At 48.0% G+C, this 18,733-nt stretch overlaps 1 protein-coding gene across 7 annotated transcripts in view; it reads right to left on the minus strand.

Moving 5' to 3' along the window:
* Positions 1-18,733, minus strand: part of Nipped-A (Transcription-associated protein Nipped-A) — a 991,444-nt gene that overhangs the window by 111,428 nt on the left and 861,283 nt on the right. The gene's annotated exons all lie outside the window — the stretch shown is intronic.

The following is an 18,733-nucleotide window of genomic DNA, read 5'->3' on the forward strand; positions in this document are numbered from 1 at the left end:
TTAGTAGTATCGCAGCAAGGTCACTTTGTAATTGGACACTGTCACACAGGGAAATAATTTCGTGGTAAAGACAACAGTTATCGACATAGAGCCCGAGATGACTTGACACCTGTTCAACTATATCATTAAAAAATATTGAATGAATGAATACACTTTATTTAAAGTCCGGCAGTTTTCACCAGGCGAGGTGGGGGAAGAAGAGATTAACGCCTGTCCCTTCCCACTCGCAGTCAATTATGATGGCAGTGCCTCAGATGACCGCTTGAAGTCCTTGGACCCGGGCGGCATCTTCAGCTAGCCGGACGGCCCAAAGCTGGGCGGCCAGCTTGTCACTGGTGAGTGCCGCCTCCCAGCGGAAGCGCAGCTGACGCCGCCGATCGGCAACAGTGACCGCAGTCGCGGCAGAGGCCAGTCCCTGCCCTCGCGCAACAGTACCAAACAAGTGGCCTCGAAGTTCCTCCCTGCCTAACATGCGTCGCGAAGGGAGCGGTGGCAGTGACGTTAACTTTTCCAGCACACTCCCAAAGCATGTGCCACAGTGTTGCCCTTTCCCAGCACGCTTTACACGCGTCCATCGGGTATAGGTGAGGATAACACAGGCGTAGGATCGTTGGGCTGGGGTAAGTATTTGTCTGTCATAAACTCAGAGTTACAGCCTGTCTTTTGTTCAATTTGTTGTGTAGTGATGGGTATTTCTGTCTTTTTAGTCTGTAACGTTGTGCAATGTTGTTGAATGTGGTCAAGCAGTCACCCCACGACCATTCCAGTTGTTGTTGTTGAGTGGACAGTGTCATCGCCCCGCTCTCGGAGGTGAAGGCGGCCTCCGAATTGGCCGCGACTCGGTGAGTGAGCTCTCGAGCCGCGGCGTGGGCTGCCTGGTTACCTGCGAGCAGGACGCTGGTGTGAGCTGAGGTCCGCAGAAGGAAAACATTCGCATTTTCAGTTTTGAGATACGAGGACGCTGCCGCCGAGGCCATCGCTCCTCGAAGCTCGCCGCCGTCCTTGTAGCCATTACTTGACTGTAGTATCTGAGCCGCCAGACACGAGATGCGACTCCGTGCGAAGCCTCGGACGGCAGCTTGCGAATCGCTAATCACGACCGCAGCCTCCGGTCCTGGGACCAGTGCAAGAGCAATCGCCGCCTCTTCGGCCGCCCCAGTGTGTTCCGTAAGCACCGTGGCACTCGCGATGCACTTGCCTGTGCGATTTACAATAGTGATAACACGAGCACGCGGTCTTAGAACACATTTTTGGGGGACACCTGATAAGACTGTTCCATATGATGAACTCGTCCCGTAAAGAACATCAGACTGTTTTCAGTCAGAAAGATAAGCCTCAATCCAATGTAACAAAACCGTAGGAATATTTAGTGTCGACAGTTTGTAGGGTACACATTGGGCGTCAGTGTAGTGTACACATATCTCAAAGAAGTACGGCCACTCGCGTGCGTCTGGTCTTAGCGAGCCGCAGGGCACGTGTTAACCGTCACCTCTCCACACGTGCGTTCGGACACCCATGGGTCCGAGCACAGCGTGGCAAAAACACTAGACTGCTCTCAAAAGGTCGCAACACTTTATTGCCTGCGGCAACTAAAAACGCAGTACAGAGCCCGCTGCAGCAGCGGCGGCGGGAAAGCAAGTTGAAAAAAAATAAAACACACAAAATTGTCAATACAGTGTAAGGTCACAGTTGAGTCACAGCGAGAAAACTATGATTTAAGCTTAGAAACAGGAACGCCTTCAATTTGTGGAAGCCGACATAGGTTTCTTGAGGTGCCTTTTGGAAGAACCTCGTAGGTTCACTGAGTCGCTGTAAAAGCTTGTAGAACCCGAAATAGCGACGCAGCAACTTTTCCGACTAAAAGCCTTGTCAGATGGGGGTCCCCACCCGCACTTCATCACCTGGGTTGAAGGTCACTTGATTGTAGCAGCCTGCGTCTGCAGATTGGTGACGTTGGATATGGCGTTGCCAGAGCTCACAGGCCTCTTGAGCATGTTGAGTGAACATGGCAACGTCTGTGTTGAACATTACCAGCTTGTCGGGAAGGAGCATGGCGTCAAGCATTGTGGTTACTTCTCGGCTGTGTATAAGGCGGAAAGGCGTGAAACCTGTACAGTAATCCCTCTTTGACTCGAAGGCGTCAAATCCAGGGAAAATTTCGAGATAAGCAGTATTTCGAGTCAAGCAAAACCCCGAAAATTTTTGTCCAGGTCACTGCAAAAGAAAAGCCAGTGTTGTCGGGAAAGGCCCCACTGCACGAGACAGCTACTCTAGAAGGCACTAAAATTCGCAAAAAAAAAAAAAGAATTTATTTTCCAGGACCAAAAAACTGCGTGATGCTCACTTGTATCGCGTTCGTGTTCGGTCCGAGAAAGGTGTTTTCCAGTTGCTCAACACATCACATGAGCCGTTGGTTTCCACAGCTGCATTTGACTGTTGCGAAGCAAGCGCAGCATGTTCCGCGTTTCTGTGGTCGTAGCCACTTCTTGGGACTCTTCCTTTTCTGCATGGTCCGACAGTCTACCGGTAACAAAGACATCCGCCACGTAGAGCGCATACTCTTCAAAGGCAATCTCCCTGTCTTCAGTATCGCTCATGCAGCCGGTTCCTCTGCGCACTTTACTGCACAGCTTATCACAGCCGCTGCATTTCGCACCAAGGTCTTCTTCGATTGATGCCGGGGCGCGAGAAAACCCTGCATGAGCGAAGCAGTTGGCAATCGCCAGGGGGCGTAGTTGGTGCCAGGCTTTGAATATCAGATTGACTGCACCCAGCAGGTCGATCTCATACTTCTTCTCATTGTCGTATCACAGCAAAATACGGTGCCTCCCCCTCCTTCTCCAGCAGGCTTTTCCTATAATATTTCCGGGCCATCTCAATGACTCTCTCATCCATAGGCTGGAGAACGAACGTCATATTTGGTGGCAGGGACTCTGGTGTAACAGCCAACAGTTGTTGATTTTTCCTTGACCGGGGCAATTATCGACAACAAACAACACTTTCCGACCGTTCTTAGCCATCTTCCGGTCAATCAAGTGCACATACATACTCTTTGAAAAACGCCGCTATCATCCAGACTGTTTTATTTGCGCGGTATGCCACATCCCTCGAGAGCCGTGCATTTCGAAAACACCGAGAATCAAGGGACTGGCCAATGATGAGGAGAGGCAGCTTTTCATCGCTGGTAGCAATGGCACCAAAAAGAATGATAATTCTGTTTTTGCATTGCTTGGCACCTGAGCCCGCTTCGCATTTTGGTGTGTAAATGCGGTTAAGCAACACCTTATAAAAAGAGCAGCTTCGTCGAGATTAAAAACGTTCCTGTCCGCGTACTCATTTCAGAGCGTGGCGAGGCTTAGGTTGCACCATGCATCTGCAGCCTGTTCGTCGACAATGCCGCTTTCGCTGTGAATAGGCTTCGATGACACATTGTTTCTCTTTATAAACCTCTCAAACCAGTCATTGCTGCAGCTGAAGTCCGCGTGACCCATCTTCAGCGCCAGAGCATCTGCTTTTTCCATTATCATTTGAGTTGTCACCGGAAGATTGGCTGCTCGAACGTTGCGGAGTCACAACAGAGGTGCTGCTTCGACGTCTGGGAATTCCAAAGCTCGAACGCGCTTCCACTTGCTCGAGAAGCTTTGCTCAAAGCCTTCCAAAACCACTTGCTTGTTCTTGAGCACTGTCGAGAGGGTTGACAAAGGGATGCTGAACTCTTTAGATATGCACAGCTTGCTTCTACATGTTTCTTCCGCTTCCTTGATTAAAGCGACTTTTCTCTCCAATGTTAGCAATTTACACTGCTTTGGGAGGAACATCTTGGTCAATATTCGGTAGCTTTCGTTGCACAGACCACGCACTGAAGATTCGTTGTGCACAGATCGCTGGGAACACGGACAAACACCTTGCACATGCAAGGGCTAGCTTATGTACTGACGATGCTGAGGGTGCGCTGCACACTACGCAGCAGTCGCATACATGATCACTCCCATAGTTGCTTGACAAGCAGATAGCAAACGGCTATGACTGAGGGATTTTAAATTCATCCTTAACGACCGCGTTTGGCACAGACAGTAAAAAGTAAGCATTTGCAGAACGCCCTCGTTTCCTGTTGGTTTACATTGCCTTCTTCCCTCGCGGTCTAGATTTTGAGATAGATGCTGTCTCCTTCGAAACACGTTTTGAGATAAGAGGGCACAAATATGTGGCACCTATGACGTGTCAATGCATGAAGAAAAAAGTTTTGACTTAAATGAGATTTCGACATATACAAGCTTGAGCTAATGAGGATTGACTGTACTTTCTTGAACAAAGATATTATAAGAAAATGTGACTAAGGTAGGATACCGTCCCAGTTTTTGGGGTCAATGGTTACATACACTGACTGGATGTCCGCAATGGCATTCATTAGTCGTTCGGTGAGCTTGTTTGCTTGGGCGTGATACAGTCAATCCCAGGTATATTGAACTCGGATATATAAAATTATTCACTGTATCGAGCAGCTGATAAATCCCCTTGAATTACCCATGCAACAAAAGTGTGGGACTCTTTCATATGTATATCACACTCTATATCGAACACTGTGCCAGGCCGAAGCCCAGAAAGTGCATTTATTTGGACATAGATTGCTCATTTCTAGGCCCTGTTCTGACCATTTAATCCCTCCTCGCGCGCAGGTGATGGAAACAAAGTGCAATCAATTGGTTGCATGCTGTTCCCGAGTGCACATAGCGCACGATGCGTGATCTTTTGTAGGTTGTAACATGTGGCCACTGCGTTTCCAAAGAGGCCGATTGCCGAGGGCCCAAAAATCACATATGCGAAGTGACTCTGTGGCCTCGTTGCAATGTGCTCATGAGTGATGGCATTGTTACGTATTCGGCGGCTGGACGACAGCCGGCCCAGGAAAGAGACGACTCAAGCAGTGCCAGGAAGACAATCCCAGTTTATTCACCTTGCGGCGCGTTTTTAAGCGCTACGCAGCCAATCGCAGGTTGGCACGAAAGAAAAGAAAACAGCAAGATAACAGCAATCGGGCAATGTTATCAGAAAGCCCCGACGTAGAAAGAGGGCGAGCACTGCAAACGTTACAACTCGGCCAAAGCTACCCCTAGCGGAAGGCGTTCAAGAGGATGACGCTTCATGAACGGCTGGAGGTGGTAACAGGTAGCCAACACGTGGGCAGGTCTCCAAGCACAGCACTGACACGTTTCGCACGGTCATATTGTCTTTGTGCACGGCGTGGGCGAAGACCCTGAGGTGCATGGTGGCACTGGTCGTTGAAGTAGCCACCGCAGAAGGAAATGGAAATGGCATTGCGCGTCGTCTGGCTGGAACACGCCCGCGAAGGTTGGCATTAAAGGCCAAGAGGAGGCAATGTCGAGAACAGGCAATGTTCAGAACGGGCACACTCGCGTTGGCTGCATGCCCTTGGGCTGGAACACTGTCGCCTGGTTTCCCTTGGTTAGTTTCTTTCGTTCCTTTCTGAAATTTCTTGAACGCTCCTGACGGCTTCTTTCTTTGTTCTTCCGAACTTTCCATTCTACGGGAACGGTACTCGTCCGCCAAGCTGGCTGCCGTTTGCAAAGTCTCTACGTTTGGCTTGTCCTGAATCCACAGCCGCATTTGGTCCGGAATGGACGCATAAAACTGCTCGAGCGCAAACAGTTCAATCAGACGTTGCTTGTCCTCGTATGCGTTGGCACTCTTAAGCCATTCCTCTAACAAGCTCATGGATTTGTAGGCGAATTCTGAAAATGACTCCCCTTGGCCACGCCTCGTGTTACGGAACTTCATCCTCAAGGCTTCTGTTGACAAGCTGTACCTTCGCCTCAAATGAAGTTTCACTTTTTCGTAATCATGAGCATCTTCATCTGGCATTCTCGCGATTACATCGGCTGCCTCATTTGGAAGTAATGTCAACAGGCGTTGCGACCAAGTCTCTTTTGCAAGTGCAGCTCTTGTACACGTCCTCTCAAAGTTGACGAGATACAAAGTGATGTCACTGCCAGCCTTGAAAGGTTGCATGTATCCTCGCATATCGAAACTGTCATTGCGTTCAAGGTTATGCAGTTGCATCTCTTTTAACTTCAGTTCTACTTCTCGTTCTTTGAGCTTTTCCGAGACTGCCCTCCAACACTCCTCGACTTCGTCGTCGTTTGCTCCGCATTTGGATATCGCTTCGATAATTGCAGGCTTCCGCATAGACTTCTGTACAGGGATACCGAGCTCTTCAGCTAGCAGCACTAGGTTGGGTTTCGTTAACGACGTGAGGATCATGACTGCAGTTAACAAGTGCTACCCTGATATGTACTACTATTTAGCAAAGTCAACAACAAATACAAAAGAACCTCGACTACCAAGTAAATGCTGCTAATGCTCCCAATGAAGTCAAGCAAGCCGTGCTCTCACCAAACCGGACGCCAAGGCCGCCTTCGACGTGCGCTCCATACCGCCGCCACCGCTGCCACCAGCTGTTACGTATTCGGCGGCTGGACGACAGCCGGCCCAGGAAAGAGACGACTCAAGCAGTGCCAGGAAGACAATCCCAGTTTATTCACCTTGCGGCGCGTTTTTAAGCGCTACGCAGCCAATCGCAGGTTGGCACGAAAGAAAAGAAAACAGCAAGATAACAGCAATCGGGCAATGTTATCAGAAAGCCCCGACGTAGAAAGAGGGCGAGCACTGCAAACGTTACAGCATGCAGGTCCGAAAAATATAGTCTTCAAAACCCGTAATTAGGCGACGTGTCTTTGGCGTTTTCGGTTAGAGTGGGCACGGGAGAGCAGCTACGATGCGTTCGCCTTTCAACGCATCGCCCTTCTTTGTGCAGTTTTTCCTGTGCGGCACATGGAATCCTATCTTGGGTGACGCAGCTGTGCTTCCAGCGTCTGTTGCTCCGTTCGTCGCTGAAACAAGTACCGCACAAGATCGGCTCTACTTTCAACCTTGGCTGGAGACGGTGACTACCCCAGTAACCAGCCCAGCAGCACCATCGTCGTAGACATCACCTAATCGGGCCGACTTAAACGATTGGCATCGCCTGTCGTCCTTCAGTGGGCACGGGAGAGCAGCTACGATGCGTTCGCCTTTCAACGCACCGCCCTTCTTTGTGAAGTTTTTCCTGTTCGGCGCATGGAATCCTATCTTGGGTGACGCAGCTGTGCTTCCAGCATCTGCTGCTCCGTTCGTCGTGGAAACAAGTACCGCACAGGATCGGCTTTACTTTCAACCTTGGCTGGAGACGGTGACTACCCCAGTAACCAGCCCAGCAGCACCATCGTCGTGGACATCACCTAATTGGGCCGACTTTAATGATTGGCATCGCCTGTCGTCCTTCAGTGGGCACGGGAGAGCAGCTACGATGCGTTCGCCTTTCAACGCACCGCCCTTATTTGTGCAGGTTGGTACCGCCCCATCTATACACTGTAAGCGCTCTAATAACGCATTTTTGCTGCTGCTCCCGTGCCCAAGTGTACTTCATGAAATTTTGTGTGACTGTATTTTTGTTTGTAAGTTGCTCTTTCTCTGTGGAGACGTCGAGCTAAACCCCGGGCCCAATCGTGTTGATTCTACCTCACAGCACAATGATTTGCTTGCCGCTATTGCTGCCCTCTCTTCCAAACACGACCACCGTCATGAGGAGGTAATGGAGGCATTTGCCGATCTGAAGAAAACTCAAGCAGCACTCGCGGCAAAGGTATCAGACCTTGCGGTCAGGCTAGAAACCGTTGAATCTATCGTTGAAAACCAAGATGTAGTGCCAGCTGCCACCGAAATCCAACGGACTGTCTCAGGGGCAGTTAATGCGCAGAGCGCCGAATTTACCTCTCGCCTGAATGAACCAGAGAACAGATCGCAGAGAGATAACCTTATTTTTTATGGAATCTCTGACAATTCATCTGAGACCTGGGCGGAATCTGAAGGTCACATCCGGGATATTTGCTCGCGTTTTCTTGAATTTGAACTACCCGAAGGAGCGATTTCCAGGGCGCATAGGTTAGGCTCTTTTGCGGCGAGTAAGACTCGCCCAATAATAACCAAATTCTGGTCTTTTAAAACAAAGGACCACATCCTGTCACTAAAAAGCAAGCTTAAAAATAACGATTTTTCTTTGAGTGAGGACTTCTGCCAAGCTACTCGACATTGCAGGAAAAAGCTTATCGAATTCGGAAAAGCAAACGGGCAATCTTTTTCGCTGCGATACAACAAACTTGTGATGAATAAGAAGCAATATGGATACTGCGCAATAACCAACAGCGTTCACGCACTTGATAGCTCCCGTCAGACAGGCGTTCCTCGTGGTACACAGCCTCCTGATAGTGGCGGCGCTTCCGCGAGCACTCCCTCTCCGGAATCATCCTAGCAATCTCTTCCCAAATCCAATCTAAGCAATGTATCGTTTCTTTTCACCAACATTTGAAGCGTCATGAACAAGCGTGCCACCCTCTCTTCAGACATCGATTCTTGCTCATCCAATATTATCGTATAAACAGAAACGTGGCTCTCAGCAAAAATAAAGAGTAGTAAAATATTTGACTGTGATAAGGCGTACAGAACATATCGTTATGACCGTGACGTCCGTATCCGTGGGGGTGTGCTCGTTGCTGTCAATGAAGCGTTTAATTCCTCTGTGGTTCCGATCAGGTCATCCTTAGAAATAGTATGTGTGCGAATCATTTTTTCCTGCCGTGACTATATTTTGTGTGCATGTTATCGATCCCCAGCTCCTTCCCCCTCCTTTTGTTCTGAACTTCATGATATTCTGAATCTGCTGATTGTACGCTATCCCAATTCCCCCTTGATCCTTATGGGTGATTTCAATTTTCCCGGTATTGTATGGCGTGCAGACTCCGTTAGCGTAAAACAAAACTTACCAGAAAATATAGAATTTTTGAATTTGTGAACGGACTTTAACCTCACTCAGCTTGTTCTTGAGCCCATGCTGTCAACATCAACCTGTTCTAACACTCTAGACCTCGTACTTACAACTTCACCTGACCTCATTTCTTCGATAACTCATCTCGATGGACTAAGCGATCACATGTTACTACATTTCACCGCGCAAGCTCACCGCCCCTCGAGATCTAAGGTTTTCAAAATTATTAGGGATTATTCGCGTGCCAACACAGCACTAATTACAGCAGAAATGGAACGTTTTACCAAGGAATTCATAACTAACTATGAAGAACGATCTGTCAATGATAACTGGTTGCTTTTCAAAAACAAATTATTACCTTTGCTCAACGAGCATGTTCCCACTAGAAGAATTTGCACTAAACCTCGCTCTCCTTGGTTTAGTTCCACTTTACGCCGACTCCGCAACAAAAAGAAGCGCCTGTTCCGAAGCGCTAAACGTTCTAACCTCCCCAGCCGTTGGTCCGAGTACTATAGCATAAACAAGGAATATAACGACGCTGTTAGCAACGCAAAAACAACATTTTTTAATTCCACACTGCCTGCTCTTCTTCAGACTAATCCCCGCAAATTTTGGAGCATAATGAGAGGTGAATCTCGATCTAATATTCAATTAGCATGTTCTGACCTGGTTGTACCACCTGACCAATGCTGCACGGTTCTAAATAATGCTTTTTCTTCAGTGTTTCAAACAACAGCCCCTTCGTTATATCCCCATGTACCCCATGCCAATTTTCCGCCCATGGAACCTATTTTTGTTGGCTGGGTGGGCTTAACTAGGCTAATTCAGGGTTTAAAAATGTCTTCTGCAGGCCCCGATGAAATTTGCTCTAAAATGTTGAAATTAACAGAAGTGTATTCATCCATTGTCCTTGCAAAGCTTTTTCATCAGTCATTACAGTGTTCATTGCTACCCGCTGATTGGAATTCCGGAAAGGTGGTTCCCATCTATAAGTCAGGTAACCCGCATCTTCCAGAAAACTATCGACCAATATCTCTCACAAGCATTTCCTGTAAGCTACTCGAACATATTATTTTCTCTCATTTAATGGACTTCCATGAAACAAATTCCTTTTTTCATCCTTCCCAACACGGCTTCAAGAGAACATTTTCATGCGAAACCCAACTAGTATCTTTCACTAACGATCTCTTTGCCAATTCTGACGAAGGTTAGGACACTCACTGCATTTTTCTTGATTTTCATAAGGCGTTCGATACCGTTTCTCATGAACTTCTCCTCGTTAAAATAAATGAATTGAACCTTGACCCTAATGTGCTTGGCTGGATTAAGTCCCTTCTCTCTAACAGGTCGCAATATGTCACTGCTAACAACTATTCTTTCGATACCTCTGCCGTAACATCAGGAGTGCCGCAGGGCTCTGTGTTAGGTCCATTCTTATTTTTGATTTATATAAACGACCTTCCTAACTGTGTTAAGTTTTTCAGCCATTAAATTATTTGCCGATGATTGTGTGCTGTATTCCAAAATCACTAACCCAACTGATTCTATCAGGCTTAAGAATGACCTAGATAACGTGTCTCTTTCGTGTCGTGACTGGTGGATGAAACTTAATTCAACCAAATGTAAAAGCATGCGTGTATCTCGAAAAACTTCAGCTTCTAACACTTGCATGTATCTTCTTAATGATGCTCCCTTATCCTCAGTGCACTCGTATAAATATCTTGGGCTTAACATTACTAACAATCTATCCTGGCAGAAACACGTCGAATACGTCACTAATAATGCTAACCGCATGCTCGAATATTTGCGACGAAACTTTTTTTCCGTACCCATGTCAATGAAACTAAACCTTTACAAAACGTTAGTACGCTCTAAACTGAAATACGCATGCGCCATCTGGGATCCCGGTCAAGTAACCCTAACTCTCACTCTAAAGCCGTTCAAAACCGCGCAGCCCGTTTCATTTTGTGCAATTATTCCCGTCATGCCAGCGTCACAGCCATGAAAAAAACTCTGAACACTCTCACTCTAGAAGTCGTTCAAAACCGCGCAGCCCGTTTCATTTTGTGCAATTATTCCCATCATTCCAGCGTCACAGCCATGAAAAAAACTCTGAACTTAATCGACTTATCGTTCCGTCGAAAATGCTCTCGCCTTTCTCTTTTTCATAAAATTTATCATTACAATCCATCTTTAAAGAGAGCCTTCTCTATTCCCCCTCTTACATTTCACCTCGTTTCGATCATTGCTTTAAAGTAGGTGTGCCATTTTGCCGAACAAACCACTACAGTGATTCCTTCATTCCCAGAACAAGCAAAGACTACAGTGATTCCTTCATTCCCAGAACAAGCAAAGACTGGAAGTGCCTTTCCGCTGCCACCGCATCCCTCATCGACCCTGCAAACTTCAAACTCTCCATTTTGCAGCAATTGTAACATTTCACTTACCTTTTGTTGTATAACCCCCACTCCTTTCTGTAAAGCCTTCGGGCATGGAAAGTATTCAAACTGTGAAGAAGAAAACGCATCGTTGGCAAGCAACATCGCCTCCGCTTGGGTACTGGGTCCTGGGCTTCGCTCGCTCGGCTTGTGCTGATCACCGCCGGCATCTGCTTGACCGTTGCTCTTTCCCGATCGTGTTTCATCGTAGGACCACCGTCGCAACAGTCGCCAAGAAACCCTTTTTCAATTGGTGGAAGGTGCTGACATTCCCCGTCGCCTGAACCTGGGTGCTGCCATTCGCCGTCGCCTAAACCTGGAGCTGCGCAACCGAACGCTACCTCCCATCATGGCTACCAACAACGCGCAACCTGGCTCTTCTACTCCATCCCCCAGCAACCACGGCGTTCTTCGTTTGCGAGAGCCCAAGGTCTTTAGCGGAGCTGATGAGACCGACGTGGAAGACTGGTTTGCTAACTACGAACTGGTGAGCACAAACAAGTGGGATGACGCGGACAAATTGACTAACGTCATCTTTTACCTCACTGACGTGGCCGAAATGTGGTATAACAATCACAAAAACGACATTATGACGTGGTCCATCTTTAAAACGTTGTTTGCTGACGTTTTTGGCCGACCCGCTGTCAGCAAGTCCAGAGCCGAACAACGCTTGCGGACTCGCGCACAAAAGCCAACGGAATCTTTGACCAGCTACATCGAAGACATTATTGGTCTTTGCAACCGTGTGAACACCACCATGCCCGAGTCGGAGAAGATTCAACACATCCTCAAAAGGATAAATGACGGTGCATATCAGCTGCTCCTGGCCCGTAATCCTGCCACCGTTGCAAAACTTGTCACTTTGTGTCAAAGTTTTGACAAGTTGAGCAAGCAGCGCGCCCTGACTCGGCCATTTTCCTCACATGCCGACTCGCTCTCCAGTCTCACTTCCGTTCCCGACCACTCACCGACTCTGCAAGAGATTAAAGACTTCGTGCGTGAAGAAGTAGCTCGGCAACTGTCGTTGATTTCCTTCGCGCACCAGCCGCCGTCCTCTCGTCTGCCCTCCCCACTCTGCGACGTTATTGCCGAAGAGGTACCTCAGGCTGTTCCCGTCGCTGCCCACCAGCAGCCTGTGGCCATGCCTGTTGCCCATGCGCCGGCTATGCAGCCTGTGGCCGCGCCTCTTACGTATGCCCAGGTGGTACGCGGCAGACCCCGCCAGCAGCATTTGCCACCCATGTCTTCAGTTGCTCCCCACTCCGCCCCTTTTTCGACACCTTGGGCCGCACCACGAGTCAGCAATTCCTGGCGCACTCCTGACAATCGACCGATCTGCTACGCCTGCGGTACTCCGGGACACGTGACACGATAATGTCGCCGTCACTTCCAACCACTCCACGACGCTACTCGGCCCATGCACATACCTGCTCCCTATCCCCCACCACTGTATGGATACACTAACCTTCCCGAGTCTCGGTCACCCCAGCCCTCACCTCAGACTCAATCTCCCCGCTCCCCATCTCCTCGCAGGCAATCACTGTCCCCAATGCGTCCTAGACCCGCTTCCTCCAACCGGGAAAACTGAACGCCGCAGTTCCAGAGGCAAGAACTGCGCCGTCGTTGCAATGCTCAAGTCCTCGCACTTCACCAGCTAACGTCGTCGCCATATCTGTCGATGGTGTTTCTACCTTTGCCCTCGTCGACACAGGTGCTGCCGTTTCTGTTATAGCCGCCCAGTTCTGCCGCTTCCTACGCAAAGTGACCACGCTGCTCTCTGGACTATCGCTTCCTACAGCTAGCGCACAACCAGTTCGACCTCTCTGCACCTGTACGGCCCGAGTATTCATCCAAGGCTCTATGTACGTTGTCGAGTTCATCGTCCTTTCGGTGTGCTCGCATGACGTTATCCTCGGGTGGGACTTTCTGTCAAATCATCATGCCATCATCGACTGCGCACGCGCTGAAGTTCAATTTTCGCACCTGTGTGACGAACCTTTGCACGAAACCCTTGAGTGGTCGCCAAAACTTGTCGTGTGTGAGGACACTGAAATTCCGCCAGCCTCTCTTGCCGTTGTCCCAGTTTGCTGCGATGACTATAACGATGTTACAGTAATGTTTACACCTTCCGACATTTTGATGAGCCGCAGAGCCGTTTCTTTGCCTTTCGCTACACTTATTGTCACTGCTGGCCGAAGCAATATTTCCGTCCACAACCCCCTTTCTGCACCGCTTACGCTACTTGCCGGCGAATGTCTCGGACGAGTAGATTACCTTGATTCTTTTTTATTCCTCAACATGCCAGACGAATCGTGCAGTAGCGCCTCTACCGAACTTCATGCCCTTTCCCCAATGGAATGCTCGTCGAGTGACACCTTCTCGAGTTCCACCGCCGACACCTCAACTGCCCAAGAACGCGCCGAGCTTCTTAATCTCCTCCAGCACTTCGCGAATTCATTCGAAGTTTCCCAGCCGCAATTGGGTCGTACTTCGGCAGTGCACCACTACATTGACACCGGTTCGCACCAGCCATTGCGTCAAAGACCGTACCGTGTCTCTGCTGCAGAACGTCACGTCATCAACGACCAGGTCGAAGAGATGCTACGTCGTCGCGTTATTCAACCATCGCGCAGTCCTTGGGCATCTCCTGTTGTTCTAGTTCGAAAGAAGGATGGATCAATTCGATTTTGCGTTGACTACCGGCGACTAAACAAGGTGACGCAGAAAGATGTCTATCTATTACTGCGCATTGACGACGCCCTTGACAGCCTCCAAGGAGCCGAATTCTCCTCCTTAGACTTACGATCTGGATACTGGCAGGTCCCTATGGCAGAAGCTGATCACCAGAAAACTGCGTTCATTACACCAGATGGCCTGTATGAATTTAACGTAATGCCATTTGGGCTTTGTAATGCCCCTGCCACGTTTGAACGACTCATGGACAACACACTGCGTGGACTGAAGTGGTCTGTGTGTCTATGCTACCTCGACGACATTGTCGTTTTCTCTCCCGATTTTCCTACACATCTGCTTCGGCTCCAACTGGTTCTGACGTGTTTAACCAACGCTGGCCTCCAACTGAACCTCAAAAAGTGCCGCTTCGCTGCGCGAGAGCTGTCCATCTTAGGGCACATCGTGTCCAAGCATGGTGTTCTACCCGACCCCGCAAAACTGCGAGCAGTCGCCGAGTTCCCGAAACCTACTACACTGAAAGAATTACGCAGTTTCATCTGACTATGCTCGTACTTCCGACGCTTCGTTCGAAATTTTGCGTCGATCATGTCACCACTGACCAAACTCCTACGCGGTGACACAGACCTTTCATCCTGGTCTCCTGATTGCGACGTCGCTTCGCCACGCTCCGTAGTCTGCTAACATCTCCTCCCATTCTACGGCATTTCGACCCAACAGCTGCAACGGAAGTTCACACAGACGCTAGCGGGGTTGGTCTTGGCGCTGTCCTCGCCCAGCGCAAGCCGGGCTACTCCGAATATGTCGTCGCTTATGAGAGTCGCACGCTCACTTAAAGCTGAGGCCAATTACAGCGTCACTGAAAAAGAGTGCTTAGCGCTAGTGTGGGCGCTTCGCAAGTTCCGCCCTTATTTGTACGGTCGCCCATTCGACCTGGTAATGGACCACCATGCACTTTGTTGGCTCGCCACATTGAAAGATCCTTCTGGCCGCCTAGCTCGGTGGGCACTGCAAATCCAGGAATACGACATTCGCGTGATCTATCACAGCGGACGCAAGCATTCTGACGCCGACGCCCTGTCCCGTTCGCCTTTACCTCCCGACTCGGCCTGCGGAACCACTGGTACCAACTCCATTGCATCTTTCGACCTCGACTCGTTTGCCAGTGAACAACACAAGGCCCCATGGATCGCTTCCCTTTTTGACTGTCTCTCTGGATCGTCAACCACTGCGGTATCATGATCTCTCCGACGTCAAAGTGCTCGTTTCGCCATTCGTGATCGACTGATCTTGGTTGTCCCCCGCAGCTTGCGATCACAAATATGCACCACCTTTCACGACGATCCCCAATGTGGCCATGCTGGAGTTTTCAAAACTTACGAACGCGTTCGCCGTCGCTTTTACTGGTGCGGAATGTATAATTTTGTTCGAAAATTCGTTATAAGCTGCCCTGACTGTCAACGCCGTAAATCACCGCCTTTTCACTCGTCCGGTGCACTTCAAACGCTTCCGTGCCCTGCCAAACCTTTCGATCGAATCGGAATTCATCTCTATGGCCCTCTACCGACAACATCAGATGAAAATCGGTGGATTATAGTCGCTGTGGACCATTTAACACGCTACGCTGAGACCGCTGCCCTTCCAAGTGCCACTGCGCGGGACGTAGCGTCCTTCGTCCTCCATCAATTCATACTACGACATGGTGCTCCTCGAGAACTACTAAGTGACCGAGGACGAGCCTTCCTATCAGAAGTCGTCACGGCTCTGCTTTCTGAATGCCATGTTGTTCATCGCAAGACCAGGGCATACCATCCGCAGACTAACGGGCTCACGGAGAGATTTAACCGCACACTCGGTGATATGCTCGTGATGTATGTGACATCTGATCATACTAACTGGGATCGCATTCTTCCATTCATCACGTTCGCATACAACACCGCGGCACAGTCCACCACTGGATTTTCACCTTTCTTTCTCCTTTATAGACGCAAACCATCCCACACTATCGACACTCTCCTTCCATACCGTCCTGACGCGTCCGAATGCCCACCTGTGTCCGAAGCTGCCCGAGAAGCGGAAGAGTGCCGTGAACTCGCACACACCTTTACGTCACAAGAACAGCAGCCCCAGAAAGAAAACAACGCCGGCTCTTCACGAAGCCACAGCTATTCCCCGGGATCATTTTTATGGCTAGCTGTTCCTTACCAAACCCCCAGCCTTTCCTCAAAACTAGTCCCGAAGTACGAGGGTCCTTACCGCGTTTTGGAGCAAACCTCACCGGTGAATTTTCTCATTGAGCCACTTTCCCCATCTGACGACATGCGCCGGCGTGGACGTGACATCGTCCACGTCGCCCGCCTTAAGCCATATTATAGCCCTCTGCCTCCAGACTCTTAGGTCGCCAGGATGGCTCTTTTTCGGCGGGGGAAAATTGTGAAGAAAAAAAAACGCATCGTTGGCAAGCAACATCGCCTCCGCTTGGGTACTGGGTCCTGGGCTTCGCTTGCTCGGCTCGTGCTGATCATCGCCGGCATCTGCTTGACCGTTGCTCTTTCCCGATCGTGTTTCATCGTAGGACCACCGTCGCAACAGTCGCCAATAAACCCTTTTTCAAAATAAATAAAAAAAATAAATATAAAATGCCACATCTCAGAGGCTACGCTTTTTCTTATTTTTGCTTGCTGCTGCAAAGCCCCTAGTGTCATTGGCATCACCAAGATAACAATGGTGGCGTACATAGTCGTTTCGTTTGTTGTTTGTGGACAGCGTTGTATTTTTCGGCTTGTGTACTTCAGTAGCTAGGTCACATTTCGTTAAGGCTGAATATTCCATCGGCAGTCAAACTAAACATTGCGTCACTCGTAGCAATAAAGATTATGACTGGAGTTCGCAACGACGTCAAGCAAGGCACCGTCATGCACAGTTTCTTCGTTTTCTTCTATCCTCTTATCAGTTTTGCTCCTAAGCATTCTTACACTTGCTCGAAGTGCCTTCCGCTATCTGGATAAGAGATCTCTATCCATGCTTGAAATTTAGGCTTGTGCGAATACAGAGCTTTAGGTACAAAGCCAATTCTAAAGAAATAGTGATTTTGGTCGCATATTTCGAATCGAATTTGAACAGTATATACCGTATATCGCATATTACAGATAACTTGCCCAATACAAAACAAGTAAAAACAAGACCTGCGCAAATGCCTTCTTTTGTTTTGAATGAAGTGAGAACAATTTCAAATAGTAGCAGGATTTGACTTTCTGTGAAATGCAAATGATAGCCTATAAAAAAATATGTTACTCTTTAAAATTTCTTATACTTGGAGCACACAAGTCAGTATAACAATCTTTTAAACGTAACGGGTTAACAACACTTGACTGCTGCGAAACAACTTTTACACTAATATGCACCTATTCGTTCATTTTGAATAATTTATAGGCTTGTTTGAATAGTAAATTTTAGGTTCGAAGCAAATTTGAAATGAATAGTGATTTTGATCGAATAATTTCTAATCGGATTCGAATAGTATGTATGACATATAAAAAAAGGAAAATATTTATCATGAACTAACTAACCTGCACAATATTTCTTTTGAATTGAAATGGGGCCTCTATGCAAATGCCATTTTTTCTCGTTCAAAGGAAGTCGAAAGAACCTTGAGTAGTAGTTTGGGTAGGATGCGAGTGATAACCTGTAAGATACTTCACGATTCACATAAAAAACAGCGCCAATAACGAGGGAAAAGAAAAGAAGGAGACAGCGACATTATGTGAATCATGTCGTACCAACTCACTCAAGCAACTACGTAAGATACTTCATGTTTTAAAATTTATCATATTTAGAGCATGTAAGCTGTCTAACAAGCTTAATAAAATGAAGATTGATTAGGGGCTAACATGTTCCCTTAAAGGGGCCCTGCAACATTTTTGAAGTAGCCATGGAGCCAGTAAACATGCTTGTTGCCTCACAAGTTTGCCGCCGTAAAGTTTTTAGAATCAGTCCAGTACGAGCAGAGTTCCAAAAATTTGTCGCACGCTGCAATTGCATTCTCTCTTCTCATCCCAACGAAATAGCTGTAAGCTAAGCCGGGAAGAATGGCACTGCGAAAAAAAATACAGCACATGCAACTTGTGACCTTGAGCACCTGTTATTTGCCTCGCGTGTTCTCGGTAGCCTCGACTATCGATGAGCAGCATTTTCTGATAATGCTCAGTTAGTGTTGCAAGGCCCTATTAAATTTGAAAGAGAGATTTGCGGAAAAGTGAATTTTCCCTGAATAGGTGTTTTCACAGCTTGGCACCCCTACATTGCAATTAAACCATCTTTACAGGTAGTTACATGCAGATTAATATACACCTATTCGTTCATTGGAATACTTCGAAAATATTCGATAATTTAAATAATACGAATCAAAGCCAATTCATATACTCAACTACTAGTTCGAATATTCAACGCATTCGAGTATTCGCACAAGCCTAATTAATTTGAACTTTTCAATAATTTAAAAATGATTCCAACAAAATTCAAATACCGTGTTTTTCGTTCAAATATTCAAAGCATCTGAATATTCGTGCAAGCCTAATTAAATCGTGTTGAAAGAGCCCATGAACATAAATTGACCTCATGAACTTAAATCAATGAGAACACAGTGATATGAAGGCGTTATTTACTCACGTGTGCCCATAAGCTCATGCAGTGGGACCTTTCTTTGATGTCGGTTTTTTGTGTGAAT

Source organism: Rhipicephalus microplus, chromosome 1 (genome assembly GCF_043290135.1).
Source record: "Rhipicephalus microplus isolate Deutch F79 chromosome 1, USDA_Rmic, whole genome shotgun sequence".
NCBI lineage: Eukaryota > Metazoa > Arthropoda > Arachnida > Ixodida > Ixodidae > Rhipicephalus > Rhipicephalus microplus.